This window comes from Ambystoma mexicanum, chromosome 7q (genome assembly GCF_040938575.1).
Source record: "Ambystoma mexicanum isolate Mex_15411 chromosome 7q, UKY_AmexF1_1, whole genome shotgun sequence".
NCBI classification, from domain to species: domain Eukaryota; kingdom Metazoa; phylum Chordata; class Amphibia; order Caudata; family Ambystomatidae; genus Ambystoma; species Ambystoma mexicanum.
In genome coordinates this window covers 1,146,596,986-1,146,613,806 of record NC_090941.1, presented here as the reverse complement: position 1 = coordinate 1,146,613,806, position 16,821 = coordinate 1,146,596,986, and positions in this window count along the sequence as shown.

Below are 16,821 nucleotides of genomic sequence, written 5' to 3'. Positions count from 1 at the left end.
GAACTCCTGTTAGGTGAACACCTGATGCTCAAATGCAATCCATCCCTAAATATTATACCATGTACTTCCAGAGTTGTTGTTTATTTCACAGAACTTCAAACTCAAAAGGTAAGCACTTACAAGCTTGAAGCTGTATTTCTATGAGGTTTCAAGACATCTGAAATTCAAAACTGCAATGTTCAGCCAAAGGGTCTGCATCCCTGTTCTTGTCTGAGGCTGTTCCTGGTATGGGCACTGTGGAAGAAGTTCTAGCCTTTTTATCCCTTGAAAGTCCCTGAAGGCACCAAACCATTAAGAAGCTCCTCCCACATTTTTCCCGCTCTTTTCTGAGCTTGCTTGGTGAAGATTTTGAAAGTATAGAGAGATGGTTTTCTGTAGTGGAGATATTGCAACAATTGCTCACCTAACATGGAAGCACTTACTAACTAAAGAAAAATAGAAATAACTCCTGTTAGGTGAGCACCCGATGTTCAAATGCAATCCATCCTAAATATTATAACATACACTTCCAAAATTGCTGTTTAGTTCACAGAACTTCAACCTCAAAAGGGAAGCACTTACACATATATAAAACGCAGGTGCCAACCTTGAAGCTGTATTTCTGTGAGGTTCCAAGACATCTGAAATTCAAAACTGCAATGTTCAGCCAGTGGGTCTGCATCCCTGTTCTTGTCTGAGGCTGGTATGGGCACTGTGGAATAAGTGCTTGCCTTTTTATCCCTTGAAAGGCCCTGAAGGCACCAAACCATTAAGTAGCTCGTCCCACATTTTTCCCGCTCTTTTCTGAGCTTGCTTGGTGAAGATTTTGAAAGTATAGAGGGATGGTTTTCTGCAGTGGAGATATTGCAACAATTGCTCACCTAACATGGAAGCACTTACTAACTAAAGAAAAATAGAAAGAACTCCTGTTAGGTGAGCACCTGATGCTCAAATGCAATTATTCTCTAAATATTATAACATACACTTCCAGAGCTGTTGTTTAGTTAACAGAACTTCAACCTCAATAGGTAAGCACTTACAAGCTTGAAGCTGTATTTCTATGAGGTTTCAAGACATCTGAAATTCAAAACTGCAATGTTCAGCCAATGGGTCTGCATCCCTGTTCATGTCTGAGGCTGTTACTGTTATGGGCACTGTGGAAGAAGTGCTCGCCTTTTTATCCCTTGAAAGGCCCTGAAGGCACCAAACCATTAAGTAGCTCCTCCCACATTTTTCCCGCTCTTTTCTGAGCTTGCTTGGTGAAGATTTTGAAAGTATAGAGAGATGGTTTTCTGTAGTGGGGATATTGCAACAATTGCTCACCTAACATAGAAGCACTTACTAACTAAAGAAAAATAGAAAGAAGTCCTGTTAGGTGAACACCTGATGCTCAAATGCAATCCATCCCTAAATATTATACCATGTACTTCCAGAGTTGTTGTTTATTTCACAGAACTTCAAACTCAAAAGGTAAGCACTTACAAGCTTGAAGCTGTATTTCTATGAGGTTTCAAGACATCTGAAATTCAAAACTACAATGTTCAGCCAAAGGGTCTGCATCCCTGTTCTTGTCTGAGGCTGTTCCTGGTATGGGCACTGTGGAAGAAGTTCTAGCCTTTTTATCCCTTGAAAGTCCCTGAAGGCACCAAACCATTAAGAAGCTACTCCCACATTTTTCCCGCTCTTTTCTGAGCTTGCTTGGTGAAGATTTTGAAAGTATAGAGAGATGGTTTTCTGTAGTGGAGATATTGCAACAATTGCTCACCTAACATGGAAGCACTTACTAACTAAAGAAAAATAGAAAGAACTCCTGTTAGGTGAGCACCTGATGTTCAAATGCAACCCATCCCTAAATATTATACCATGTACTGCCAGAGTTGTTGTTTATTTCACAGAACTTCAAACTCAAAAGGTAAGCACTTACAACCATGAAGCTGTATTTCTATGAGGTTTCAAGATATCTGAAATTCAAAACTGCAATGTTCAGCCAGTTGGCTTGCATCACTGTTCTCATCCGAGGCCGTTCCTGCTATGGGCACTGTGGAAGAAGTGCCCACCTTTTTATCCCTTGAAAGGCCCTCAAGGCACCACACCATTAAGTAGCTCCTCCCACATTTTTCCCGCTCTTTTCTGAGCTTGCTTGGTGAAGATTTTGAAAGTATAGAGAGATGGTTTTCTGTAGTGGGGATAGTGCAACAATTGCTCACCTAACATAGAAGCACTTACTAACTAAAGAAAAATAGAAAGAACTCCTGTTAGGTGAACACCTGATGCTCAAATGCAATCCATCCCTAAATAGTATACCATGTACTTCCAGAGTTGTTGTTTATTTCACAGAACTTCAAACTCAAAAGGTAAGCACTTATAACCATGAAGCTGTATTTCTATGAGGTTTCAAGACATCTGAAATTCAAAACTGCAATGTTCAGCCAGTTGGCCTGCATCACTGTTGTCATCTGAGGCCGTTCCTGCTATGGGCACTGTGGAGAAGTGCCCACCTTTTTATCCCTTGAAAGGCCCTCAAGGCACCAGACCATTAAGTAGCTCCTCCCACATTTTTCCCGCTCTTTTCTGAGCTTGCTTGGTGAAGATTTTGAAAGTATAGAGAGATGGTTTTCTGTAGTGGGGATATTGCAACAATTGCTCACCTAACATGGAAGCACTTACTAACTAAAGAAAAATAGAAAGAACTCCTGTTAGGTGAACACCTGATGCTCAAATGCAATCCATCCCTAAATATTATACCATGTACTTCCAGAGTTGTTGTTTATTTCACAGAACTTCAAACTCAAAAGGTAAGCACTTACAAGCTTGAAGCTGTATTTCTATGAGGTTTCAAGGCATCTGAAATTCAAAACTGCAATGTTCAGCCAAAGGGTCTGCATCCCTGTTCTTGTCAGAGGCTGTTTCTGGTATGGGCACTGTGGAATAAGTGCTCGCCTTTTTATCCCTTGAAAGGCCCTGAAGGCACCAAACCATTAAGTAGCTCCTCCCACATTTTTCCCGCTCTTTTCTGAGCTTGCCTGGTGAAGATTTTGAAAGTATAGAGAGATGGTTTTCTGTAGTGGGGATATTGCAACAATTGCTCACCTAACATGGAAGCACTTACTAACTAAATAAAAATAGAAAGAACTCCTGTTAGGTGAACACCTGATGCTCAAATGCAATCCATCCCTAAATATTATACCATGTACTTCCAGAGTTGTTGTTTATTTCACAGAACTTCAAACTCAAAAGGTAAGCACTTACAAGCTTGAAGCTGTATTTCTATGAGGTTTTAAGACATCTGAAATTCAAAACTGCAATGTTCAGCCAAAGGGTCTGCATCCCTGTTCTTGTCTGAGGCTGTTCCTGGTATGGGCACTGTGGAAGAAGTTCTAGCCTTTTTATCCCTTGAAAGTCCCTGAAGGCACCAAACCATTAAGAAGCTCCTCCCACATTTTTCCCGCTCTTTTCTGAGCTTGCTTGGTGAAGATTTTGAAAGTATACAGAGATGGTTTTCTGTAGTGGAGATATTGCAACAATTGCTCACCTAACATGGAAGCACTTACTAACTAAAGAAAAATATAAAGAACTCCTGTTAGGTGAGCACCTGATGTTCAAATGCAATCCATCCTAAATATTATAACATACACTTCCAAAATTGCTGTTTAGTTCACAGAACTTCAACCTCAAAAGGGAAGCACTTACACATATATAAAACGCAGGTGCCAACCTTGAAGCTGTATTTCTGTGAGGTTCCAAGACATCTGAAATTCAAAACTGCAATGTTCAGCCAGTGGGTCTGCATCCCTGTTCTTGTCTGAGGCTGGTATGGGCACTGTGGAATAAGTGCTTGCCTTTTTATCCCTTGAAAGGCCCTGAAGGCACCAAACCATTAAGTAGCTCGTCCCACATTTTTCCCGCTCTTTTCTGAGCTTGCTTGGTGAAGATTTTGAAAGTATAGAGGGATGGTTTTCTGCAGTGGAGATATTGCAACAATTGCTCACCTAACATGGAAGCACTTACTAACTAAAGAAAAATAGAAAGAACTCCTGTTAGGTGAGCACCTGATGCTCAAATGCAATTATTCTCTAAATATTATAACATACACTTCCAGAGCTGTTGTTTAGTTAACAGAACTTCAACCTCAATAGGTAAGCACTTACAAGCTTGAAGCTGTATTTCTATGAGGTTTCAAGACATCTGAAATTCAAAACTGCAATGTTCAGCCAATGGGTCTGCATCCCTGTTCATGTCTGAGGCTGTTACTGTTATGGGCACTGTGGAAGAAGTGCTCGCCTTTTTATCCCTTGAAAGGCCCTGAAGGCACCAAACCATTAAGTAGCTCCTCCCACATTTTTCCCTATCTTTTCTGAGCTTGCTTGGTGAAGATTTTGAAAGTATAGAGAGATGGTTTTCTGTAGTGGGGATATTGCAACAATTGCTCACCTAACATAGAAGCACTTACTAACTAAAGAAAAATAGAAAGAACTCCTGTTAGGTGAACACCTGATGCTCAAATGCAATCCATCCCTAAATATTATACCATGTACTTCCAGAGTTGTTGTTTATTTCACAGAACTTCAAACTCAAAAGGTAAGCACTTACAAGCTTGAAGCTGTATTTCTATGAGGTTTCAAGACATCTGAAATTCAAAACTACAATGTTCAGCCAAAGGGTCTGCATCCCTGTTCTTGTCTGAGGCTGTTCCTGGTATGGGCACTGTGGAAGAAGTTCTAGCCTTTTTATCCCTTGAAAGTCCCTGAAGGCACCAAACCATTAAGAAGCTCCTCCCACATTTTTCCCGCTCTTTTCTGAGCTTGCTTGGTGAAGATTTTGAAAGTATAGAGAGATGGTTTTCTGTAGTGGAGATATTGCAACAATTGCTCACCTAACATGGAAGCACTTACTAACTAAAGAAAAATAGAAAGAACTCCTGTTAGGTGAGCACCTGATGTTCAAATGCAACCCGTCCCTAAATATTATACCATGTACTGCCAGAGTTGTTGTTTATTTCACAGAACTTCAAACTCAAAAAGTAAGCACTTACAACCATGAAGCTGTATTTCTATGAGGTTTCAAGATATCTGAAATTCAAAACTGCAATGTTCAGCCAGTTGGCTTGCATCACTGTTCTCATCCGAGGCCGTTCCTGCTATGGGCACTGTGGAAGAAGTGCCCACCTTTTTATCCCTTGAAAGGCCCTCAAGGCACCAAACCATTAAGTAGCTCCTCCCACATTTTTCCCGCTCTTTTCTGAGCTTGCTTGGTGAAGATTTTGAAAGTATAGAGAGATGGTTTTCTGTAGTGGGGATAGTGCAACAATTGCTCACCTAACATAGAAGCACTTACTAACTAAAGAAAAATAGAAAGAACTCCTGTTAGGTGAACACCTGATGCTCAAATGCAATCCATCCCTAAATAGTATACCATGTACTTCCAGAGTTGTTGTTTATTTCACAGAACTTCAAACTGAAAAGGTAAGCACTTATAACCATGAAGCTGTATTTCTATGAGGTTTCAAGACATCTGAAATTCAAAACTGCAATGTTCAGCCAGTTGGCCTGCATCACTGTTGTCATCTGAGGCCGTTCCTGCTATGGGCACTGTGGAGAAGTGCCCACCTTTTTATCCCTTGAAAGGCCCTCAAGGCACCAGACCATTAAGTAGCTCCTCCCACATTTTTCCCGCTCTTTTCTGAGCTTGCTTGGTGAAGATTTTGAAAGTATAGAGAGATGGTTTTCTGTAGTGGGGATATTGCAACAATTGCTCACCTAACATGGAAGCACTTACTAACTAAAGAAAAATAGAAAGAACTCCTGTTAGGTGAACACATGATGCTCAAATGCAATTCATCCCTAAATATTATACCATGTACTTCCAGAGTTGTTGTTTATTTCACAGAACTTCAAACTCAAAAGGTAAGCACTTACAAGCTAGAAGCTGTATTTCTATGAGGTTTCAAGGCATCTGAAATTCAAAACTGCAATGTTCAGCCAAAGGGTCTGCATCCCTGTTCTTGTCAGAGGCTGTTTCTGGTATGGGCACTGTGGAATAAGTGCTCGCCTTTTTATCCCTTGAAAGGCCCTGAAGGCACCAAACCATTAAGTAGCTCCTCCCACATTTTCCCCGCTCTTTTCTGAGCTTGCCTGGTGAAGATTTTGAAAGTATAGAGAGATGTTTTTCTGTAGTGGGGATATTGCAACAATTGCTCACCTAACATGGAAGCACTTACTAACTAAAGAAAAATAGAAAGAACTCCTGTTAGGTGAACACCTGATGCTCAAATGCAATCCATCCCTAAATATTATACCATGTACTTCCAGAGTTGTTGTTTATTTCACAGAACTTCAAACTCAAAAGGTAAGCACTTACAAACTTGAAGCTGTATTTCTATGAGGTTTCAAGACATCTGAAATTCAAAACTGCAATGTTCAGCCAAAGGGTCTGCATCCCTGTTCTTGTCTGAGGCTGTTCCTGGTATGGGCACTGTGGAAGAAGTTCTAGCCTTTTTATCCCTTGAAAGTCCCTGAAGGCACCAAACCATTAAGAAGCTCCTCCCACATTTTTCCCGCTCTTTTCTGAGCTTGCTTGGTGAAGATTTTGAAAGTATAGAGAGATGGTTTTCTGTAGTGGAGATATTGCAACAATTGCTCACCTAACATGGAAGCACTTACTAACTAAAGAAAAATAGAAAGAACTCCTGTTAGGTGAGCACCTGATGTTCAAATGCAATCCATCCTAAATATTATAACATACACTTCCAAAATTGCTGTTTAGTTCACAGAACTTCAACCTCAAAAGGGAAGCACTTACACATATATAAAACGCAGGTGCCAACCTTGAAGCTGTATTTCTGTGAGGTTCCAAGACATCTGAAATTCAAAACTGCAATGTTCAGCCAGTGGGTCTGCATCCCTGTTCTTGTCTGAGGCTGGTATGGGCACTGTGGAATAAGTGCTTGCCTTTTTATCCCTTGAAAGGCCCTGAAGGCACCAAACCATTAAGTAGCTCGTCCCACATTTTTCCCGCTCTTTTCTGAGCTTGCTTGGTGAAGATTTTGAAAGTATAGAGGGATGGCTTTCTGCAGTGGAGATATTGCAACAATTGCTCACCTAACATGGAAGCACTTACTAACTAAAGAAAAATAGAAAGAACTCCTGTTAGGTGAGCACCTGATGCTCAAATGCAATTATTCTCTAAATATTATAACATACACTTCCAGAGCTGTTGTTTAGTTAACAGAACTTCAACCTCAATAGGTAAGCACTTACAAGCTTGAAGCTGTATTTCTATGAGGTTTCAAGACATCTGAAATTCAAAACTGCAATGTTCAGCCAATGGGTCTGCATCCCTGTTCATGTCTGAGGCTGTTACTGTTATGGGCACTGTGGAAGAAGTGCTCGCCTTTTTATCCCTTGAAAGGCCCTGAAGGCACCAAACCATTAAGTAGCTCCTCCCACATTTTTCCCTATCTTTTCTGAGCTTGCTTGGTGAAGATTTTGAAAGTATAGAGAGATGGTTTTCTGTAGTGGGGATATTGCAACAATTGCTCACCTAACATAGAAGCACTTACTAACTAAAGAAAAATAGAAAGAACTCCTGTTGGGTGAACACCTGATGCTCAAATGCAATCCATCCCTAAATATTATACCATGTACTTCCAGAGTTGTTGTTTATTTCACAGAACTTCAAACTCAAAAGGTAAGCACTTACAAGCTTGAATCTGTATTTCTATGAGGTTTCAAGACATCTGAAATTCAAAACTACAATGTTCAGCCAAAGGGTCTGCATCCCTGTTCTTGTCTGAGGCTGTTCCTGGTATGGGCACTGTGGAAGAAGTTCTAGCCTTTTTATCCCTTGAAAGTCCCTGAAGGCACCAAACCATTAAGAAGCTCCTCCCACATTTTTCCCGCTCTTTTCTGAGCTTGCTTGGTGAAGATTTTGAAAGTATAGAGAGATGGTTTTCTGTAGTGGAGATATTGCAACAATTGCTCACCTAACATGGAAGCACTTACTAACTAAAGAAAAATAGAAAGAACTCCTGTTAGGTGAGCACCTGATGTTCAAATGCAACCCGTCCCTAAATATTATACCATGTACTGCCAGAGTTGTTGTTTATTTCACAGAACTTCAAACTCAAAAAGTAAGCACTTACAACCATGAAGCTGTATTTCTATGAGGTTTCAAGATATCTGAAATTCAAAACTGCAATGTTCAGCCAGTTGGCTTGCATCACTGTTCTCATCCGAGGCCGTTCCTGCTATGGGCACTGTGGAAGAAGTGCCCACCTTTTTATCCCTTGAAAGGCCCTCAAGGCACCAAACCATTAAGTAGCTCCTCCCACATTTTTCCCGCTCTTTTCTGAGCTTGCTTGGTGAAGATTTTGAAAGTATAGAGAGATGGTTTTCTGTAGTGGGGATAGTGCAACAATTGCTCACCTAACATAGAAGCACTTACTAACTAAAGAAAAATAGAAAGAACTCCTGTTAGGTGAACACCTGATGCTCAAATGCAATCCATCCCTAAATATTATACCATGTACTTCCAGAGTTGTTGTTTATTTCACAGAACTTCAAACTCAAAAGGTAAGCACTTACAAGCTTGAAGCTGTATTTCTATGAGGTTTCAAGACATCTGAAATTCAAAACTACAATGTTCGGCCAAAGGGTCTGCATCCCTGTTCTTGTCTGAGGCTGTTCCTGGTATGGGCACTGTGGAAGAAGTTCTAGCCTTTTTATCCCTTGAAAGTTTCTGAAGGCACCAAACCATTAAGAAGCTCCTCCCACATTTTTCCCGCTCTTTTCTGAGCTTGCTTGGTGAAGATTTTGAAAGTATAGAGAGATGGTTTTCTGTAGTGGAGATATTGCAACAATTGCTCACCTAACATGGAAGCACTTACTAACTAAAGAAAAATAGAAAGAACTCCTGTTAGGTGAGCACCTGATGTTCAAATGCAACCCATCCCTAAATATTATACCATGTACTTCCAGAGTTGTTGTTTATTTCACAGAACTTCAAACTCAAAAGGTAAGCACTTATAACCATGAAGCTGTATTTCTATGAGGTTTCAAGACATCTGAAATTCAAAACTGCAATGTTCAGCCAGTTGGCCTGCATCACTGTTGTCATCTGAGGCCGTTCCTGCTATGGGCACTGTGGAGAAGTGCCCACCTTTTTATCCCTTGAAAGGCCCTCAAGGCACCAGACCATTAAGTAGCTCCTCCCACATTTTTCCCGCTCTTTTCTGAGCTTGCTTGGTGAAGATTTTGAAAGTATAGAGAGATGGTTTTCTGTAGTGAGGATATTGCAACAATTGCTCACCTAACATGGAAGCACTTACTAACTAAAGAAAAATAGAAAGAACTCCTGTTAGGTGAACACCTGATGCTCAAATGCAATCCATCCCTAAATATTATACCATGTACTTCCAGAGTTGTTGTTTATTTCACAGAACTTCAAACTCAAAAGGTAAGCACTTACAAGCTTGAAGCTGTATTTCTATGAGGTTTCAAGGCATCTGAAATTCAAAACTGCAATGTTCAGCCAAAGGGTCTGCATCCCTGTTCTTGTCAGAGGCTGTTTCTGGTATGGGCACTGTGGAATAAGTGCTCGCCTTTTTATCCCTTGAAAGGCCCTGAAGGCACCAAACCATTAAGTAGCTCCTCCCACATTTTTCCCGCTCTTTTCTGAGCTTGCCTGGTGAAGATTTTGAAAGTATAGAGAGATGGTTTTCTGTAGTGGGGATATTGCAACAATTGCTCACCTAACATGGAAGCACTTACTAACTAAAGAAAAATAGAAAGAACTCCTGTTAGGTGAACACCTGATGCTCAAATGCAATCCATCCCTAAATATTATACCATGTACTTCCAGAGTTGTTGTTTATTTCACAGAACTTCAAACTCAAAAGGTAAGCACTTACAAGCTTGAAGCTGTATTTCTATGAGGTTTCAAGACATCTGAAATTCAAAACTGCAATGTTCAGCCAAAGGGTCTGCATCCCTGTTCTTGTCTGAGGCTGTTCCTGGTATGGGCACTGTGGAAGAAGTTCTAGCCTTTTTATCCCTTGAAAGTCCCTGAAGGCACCAAACCATTAAGAAGCTCCTCCCACATTTTTCCCGCTCTTTTCTGAGCTTGCTTGGTGAAGATTTTGAAAGTATAGAGAGATGGTTTTCTGTAGTGGAGATATTGCAACAATTGCTCACCTAACATGGAAGCACTTACTAACTAAAGAAAAATAGAAATAACTCCTGTTAGGTGAGCACCCGATGTTCAAATGCAATCCATCCTAAATATTATAACATACACTTCCAAAATTGCTGTTTAGTTCACAGAACTTCAACCTCAAAAGGGAAGCACTTACACATATATAAAACGCAGGTGCCAACCTTGAAGCTGTATTTCTGTGAGGTTCCAAGACATCTGAAATTCAAAACTGCAATGTTCAGCCAGTGGGTCTGCATCCCTGTTCTTGTCTGAGGCTGGTATGGGCACTGTGGAATAAGTGCTTGCCTTTTTATCCCTTGAAAGGCCCTGAAGGCACCAAACCATTAAGTAGCTCGTCCCACATTTTTCCCGCTCTTTTCTGAGCTTGCTTGGTGAAGATTTTGAAAGTATAGAGGGATGGTTTTCTGCAGTGGAGATATTGCAACAATTGCTCACCTAACATGGAAGCACTTACTAACTAAAGAAAAATAGAAAGAACTCCTGTTAGGTGAGCACCTGATGCTCAAATGCAATTATTCTCTAAATATTATAACATACACTTCCAGAGCTGTTGTTTAGTTAACAGAACTTCAACCTCAATAGGTAAGCACTTACAAGCTTGAAGCTGTATTTCTATGAGGTTTCAAGACATCTGAAATTCAAAACTGCAATGTTCAGCCAATGGGTCTGCATCCCTGTTCATGTCTGAGGCTGTTACTGTTATGGGCACTGTGGAAGAAGTGCTCGCCTTTTTATCCCTTGAAAGGCCCTGAAGGCACCAAACCATTAAGTAGCTCCTCCCACATTTTTCCCGCTCTTTTCTGAGCTTGCTTGGTGAAGATTTTGAAAGTATAGAGAGATGGTTTTCTGTAGTGGGGATATTGCAACAATTGCTCACCTAACATAGAAGCACTTACTAACTAAAGAAAAATAGAAAGAAGTCCTGTTAGGTGAACACCTGATGCTCAAATGCAATCCATCCCTAAATATTATACCATGTACTTCCAGAGTTGTTGTTTATTTCACAGAACTTCAAACTCAAAAGGTAAGCACTTACAAGCTTGAAGCTGTATTTCTATGAGGTTTCAAGACATCTGAAATTCAAAACTACAATGTTCAGCCAAAGGGTCTGCATCCCTGTTCTTGTCTGAGGCTGTTCCTGGTATGGGCACTGTGGAAGAAGTTCTAGCCTTTTTATCCCTTGAAAGTCCCTGAAGGCACCAAACCATTAAGAAGCTACTCCCACATTTTTCCCGCTCTTTTCTGAGCTTGCTTGGTGAAGATTTTGAAAGTATAGAGAGATGGTTTTCTGTAGTGGAGATATTGCAACAATTGCTCACCTAACATGGAAGCACTTACTAACTAAAGAAAAATAGAAAGAACTCCTGTTAGGTGAGCACCTGATGTTCAAATGCAACCCATCCCTAAATATTATACCATGTACTGCCAGAGTTGTTGTTTATTTCACAGAACTTCAAACTCAAAAGGTAAGCACTTACAACCATGAAGCTGTATTTCTATGAGGTTTCAAGATATCTGAAATTCAAAACTGCAATGTTCAGCCAGTTGGCTTGCATCACTGTTCTCATCCGAGGCCGTTCCTGCTATGGGCACTGTGGAAGAAGTGCCCACCTTTTTATCCCTTGAAAGGCCCTCAAGGCACCACACCATTAAGTAGCTCCTCCCACATTTTTCCCGCTCTTTTCTGAGCTTGCTTGGTGAAGATTTTGAAAGTATAGAGAGATGGTTTTCTGTAGTGGGGATAGTGCAACAATTGCTCACCTAACATAGAAGCACTTACTAACTAAAGAAAAATAGAAAGAACTCCTGTTAGGTGAACACCTGATGCTCAAATGCAATCCATCCCTAAATAGTATACCATGTACTTCCAGAGTTGTTGTTTATTTCACAGAACTTCAAACTCAAAAGGTAAGCACTTATAACCATGAAGCTGTATTTCTATGAGGTTTCAAGACATCTGAAATTCAAAACTGCAATGTTCAGCCAGTTGGCCTGCATCACTGTTGTCATCTGAGGCCGTTCCTGCTATGGGCACTGTGGAGAAGTGCCCACCTTTTTATCCCTTGAAAGGCCCTCAAGGCACCAGACCATTAAGTAGCTCCTCCCACATTTTTCCCGCTCTTTTCTGAGCTTGCTTGGTGAAGATTTTGAAAGTATAGAGAGATGGTTTTCTGTAGTGGGGATATTGCAACAATTGCTCACCTAACATGGAAGCACTTACTAACTAAAGAAAAATAGAAAGAACTCCTGTTAGGTGAACACCTGATGCTCAAATGCAATCCATCCCTAAATATTATACCATGTACTTCCAGAGTTGTTGTTTATTTCACAGAACTTCAAACTCAAAAGGTAAGCACTTACAAGCTTGAAGCTGTATTTCTATGAGGTTTCAAGGCATCTGAAATTCAAAACTGCAATGTTCAGCCAAAGGGTCTGCATCCCTGTTCTTGTCAGAGGCTGTTTCTGGTATGGGCACTGTGGAATAAGTGCTCGCCTTTTTATCCCTTGAAAGGCCCTGAAGGCACCAAACCATTAAGTAGCTCCTCCCACATTTTTCCCGCTCTTTTCTGAGCTTGCCTGGTGAAGATTTTGAAAGTATAGAGAGATGGTTTTCTGTAGTGGGGATATTGCAACAATTGCTCACCTAACATGGAAGCACTTACTAACTAAATAAAAATAGAAAGAACTCCTGTTAGGTGAACACCTGATGCTCAAATGCAATCCATCCCTAAATATTATACCATGTACTTCCAGAGTTGTTGTTTATTTCACAGAACTTCAAACTCAAAAGGTAAGCACTTACAAGCTTGAAGCTGTATTTCTATGAGGTTTTAAGACATCTGAAATTCAAAACTGCAATGTTCAGCCAAAGGGTCTGCATCCCTGTTCTTGTCTGAGGCTGTTCCTGGTATGGGCACTGTGGAAGAAGTTCTAGCCTTTTTATCCCTTGAAAGTCCCTGAAGGCACCAAACCATTAAGAAGCTCCTCCCACATTTTTCCCGCTCTTTTCTGAGCTTGCTTGGTGAAGATTTTGAAAGTATACAGAGATGGTTTTCTGTAGTGGAGATATTGCAACAATTGCTCACCTAACATGGAAGCACTTACTAACTAAAGAAAAATATAAAGAACTCCTGTTAGGTGAGCACCTGATGTTCAAATGCAATCCATCCTAAATATTATAACATACACTTCCAAAATTGCTGTTTAGTTCACAGAACTTCAACCTCAAAAGGGAAGCACTTACACATATATAAAACGCAGGTGCCAACCTTGAAGCTGTATTTCTGTGAGGTTCCAAGACATCTGAAATTCAAAACTGCAATGTTCAGCCAGTGGGTCTGCATCCCTGTTCTTGTCTGAGGCTGGTATGGGCACTGTGGAATAAGTGCTTGCCTTTTTATCCCTTGAAAGGCCCTGAAGGCACCAAACCACTAAGTAGCTCGTCCCACATTTTTCCCGCTCTTTTCTGAGCTTGCTTGGTGAAGATTTTGAAAGTATAGAGGGATGGTTTTCTGCAGTGGAGATATTGCAACAATTGCTCACCTAACATGGAAGCACTTACTAACTAAAGAAAAATAGAAAGAACTCCTGTTAGGTGAGCACCTGATGCTCAAATGCAATTATTCTCTAAATATTATAACATACACTTCCAGAGCTGTTGTTTAGTTAACAGAACTTCAACCTCAATAGGTAAGCACTTACAAGCTTGAAGCTGTATTTCTATGAGGTTTCAAGACATCTGAAATTCAAAACTGCAATGTTCAGCCAATGGGTCTGCATCCCTGTTCATGTCTGAGGCTGTTACTGTTATGGGCACTGTGGAAGAAGTGCTCGCCTTTTTATCCCTTGAAAGGCCCTGAAGGCACCAAACCATTAAGTAGCTCCTCCCACATTTTTCCCTATCTTTTCTGAGCTTGCTTGGTGAAGATTTTGAAAGTATAGAGAGATGGTTTTCTGTAGTGGGGATATTGCAACAATTGCTCACCTAACATAGAAGCACTTACTAACTAAAGAAAAATAGAAAGAACTCCTGTTAGGTGAACACCTGATGCTCAAATGCAATCCATCCCTAAATATTATACCATGTACTTCCAGAGTTGTTGTTTATTTCACAGAACTTCAAACTCAAAAGGTAAGCACTTACAAGCTTGAAGCTGTATTTCTATGAGGTTTCAAGACATCTGAAATTCAAAACTACAATGTTCAGCCAAAGGGTCTGCATCCCTGTTCTTGTCTGAGGCTGTTCCTGGTATGGGCACTGTGGAAGAAGTTCTAGCCTTTTTATCCCTTGAAAGTCCCTGAAGGCACCAAACCATTAAGAAGCTCCTCCCACATTTTTCCCGCTCTTTTCTGAGCTTGCTTGGTGAAGATTTTGAAAGTATAGAGAGATGGTTTTCTGTAGTGGAGATATTGCAACAATTGCTCACCTAACATGGAAGCACTTACTAACTAAAGAAAAATAGAAAGAACTCCTGTTAGGTGAGCACCTGATGTTCAAATGCAACCCGTCCCTAAATATTATACCATGTACTGCCAGAGTTGTTGTTTATTTCACAGAACTTCAAACTCAAAAAGTAAGCACTTACAACCATGAAGCTGTATTTCTATGAGGTTTCAAGATATCTGAAATTCAAAACTGCAATGTTCAGCCAGTTGGCTTGCATCACTGTTCTCATCCGAGGCCGTTCCTGCTATGGGCACTGTGGAAGAAGTGCCCACCTTTTTATCCCTTGAAAGGCCCTCAAGGCACCAAACCATTAAGTAGCTCCTCCCACATTTTTCCCGCTCTTTTCTGAGCTTGCTTGGTGAAGATTTTGAAAGTATAGAGAGATGGTTTTCTGTAGTGGGGATAGTGCAACAATTGCTCACCTAACATAGAAGCACTTACTAACTAAAGAAAAATAGAAAGAACTCCTGTTAGGTGAACACCTGATGCTCAAATGCAATCCATCCCTAAATAGTATACCATGTACTTCCAGAGTTGTTGTTTATTTCACAGAACTTCAAACTGAAAAGGTAAGCACTTATAACCATGAAGCTGTATTTCTATGAGGTTTCAAGACATCTGAAATTCAAAACTGCAATGTTCAGCCAGTTGGCCTGCATCACTGTTGTCATCTGAGGCCGTTCCTGCTATGGGCACTGTGGAGAAGTGCCCACCTTTTTATCCCTTGAAAGGCCCTCAAGGCACCAGACCATTAAGTAGCTCCTCCCACATTTTTCCCGCTCTTTTCTGAGCTTGCTTGGTGAAGATTTTGAAAGTATAGAGAGATGGTTTTCTGTAGTGGGGATATTGCAACAATTGCTCACCTAACATGGAAGCACTTACTAACTAAAGAAAAATAGAAAGAACTCCTGTTAGGTGAACACATGATGCTCAAATGCAATTCATCCCTAAATATTATACCATGTACTTCCAGAGTTGTTGTTTATTTCACAGAACTTCAAACTCAAAAGGTAAGCACTTACAAGCTAGAAGCTGTATTTCTATGAGGTTTCAAGGCATCTGAAATTCAAAACTGCAATGTTCAGCCAAAGGGTCTGCATCCCTGTTCTTGTCAGAGGCTGTTTCTGGTATGGGCACTGTGGAATAAGTGCTCGCCTTTTTATCCCTTGAAAGGCCCTGAAGGCACCAAACCATTAAGTAGCTCCTCCCACATTTTCCCCGCTCTTTTCTGAGCTTGCCTGGTGAAGATTTTGAAAGTATAGAGAGATGTTTTTCTGTAGTGGGGATATTGCAACAATTGCTCACCTAACATGGAAGCACTTACTAACTAAAGAAAAATAGAAAGAACTCCTGTTAGGTGAACACCTGATGCTCAAATGCAATCCATCCCTAAATATTATACCATGTACTTCCAGAGTTGTTGTTTATTTCACAGAACTTCAAACTCAAAAGGTAAGCACTTACAAACTTGAAGCTGTATTTCTATGAGGTTTCAAGACATCTGAAATTCAAAACTGCAATGTTCAGCCAAAGGGTCTGCATCCCTGTTCTTGTCTGAGGCTGTTCCTGGTATGGGCACTGTGGAAGAAGTTCTAGCCTTTTTATCCCTTGAAAGTCCCTGAAGGCACCAAACCATTAAGAAGCTCCTCCCACATTTTTCCCGCTCTTTTCTGAGCTTGCTTGGTGAAGATTTTGAAAGTATAGAGAGATGGTTTTCTGTAGTGGAGATATTGCAACAATTGCTCACCTAACATGGAAGCACTTACTAACTAAAGAAAAATAGAAAGAACTCCTGTTAGGTGAGCACCTGATGTTCAAATGCAATCCATCCTAAATATTATAACATACACTTCCAAAATTGCTGTTTAGTTCACAGAACTTCAACCTCAAAAGGGAAGCACTTACACATATATAAAACGCAGGTGCCAACCTTGAAGCTGTATTTCTGTGAGGTTCCAAGACATCTGAAATTCAAAACTGCAATGTTCAGCCAGTGGGTCTGCATCCCTGTTCTTGTCTGAGGCTGGTATGGGCACTGTGGAATAAGTGCTTGCCTTTTTATCCCTTGAAAGGCCCTGAAGGCACCAAACCATTAAGTAGCTCGTCCCACATTTTTCCCGCTCTTTTCTGAGCTTGCTTGGTGAAGATTTTGAAAGTATAGAGGGATGGCTTTCTGCAGTGGA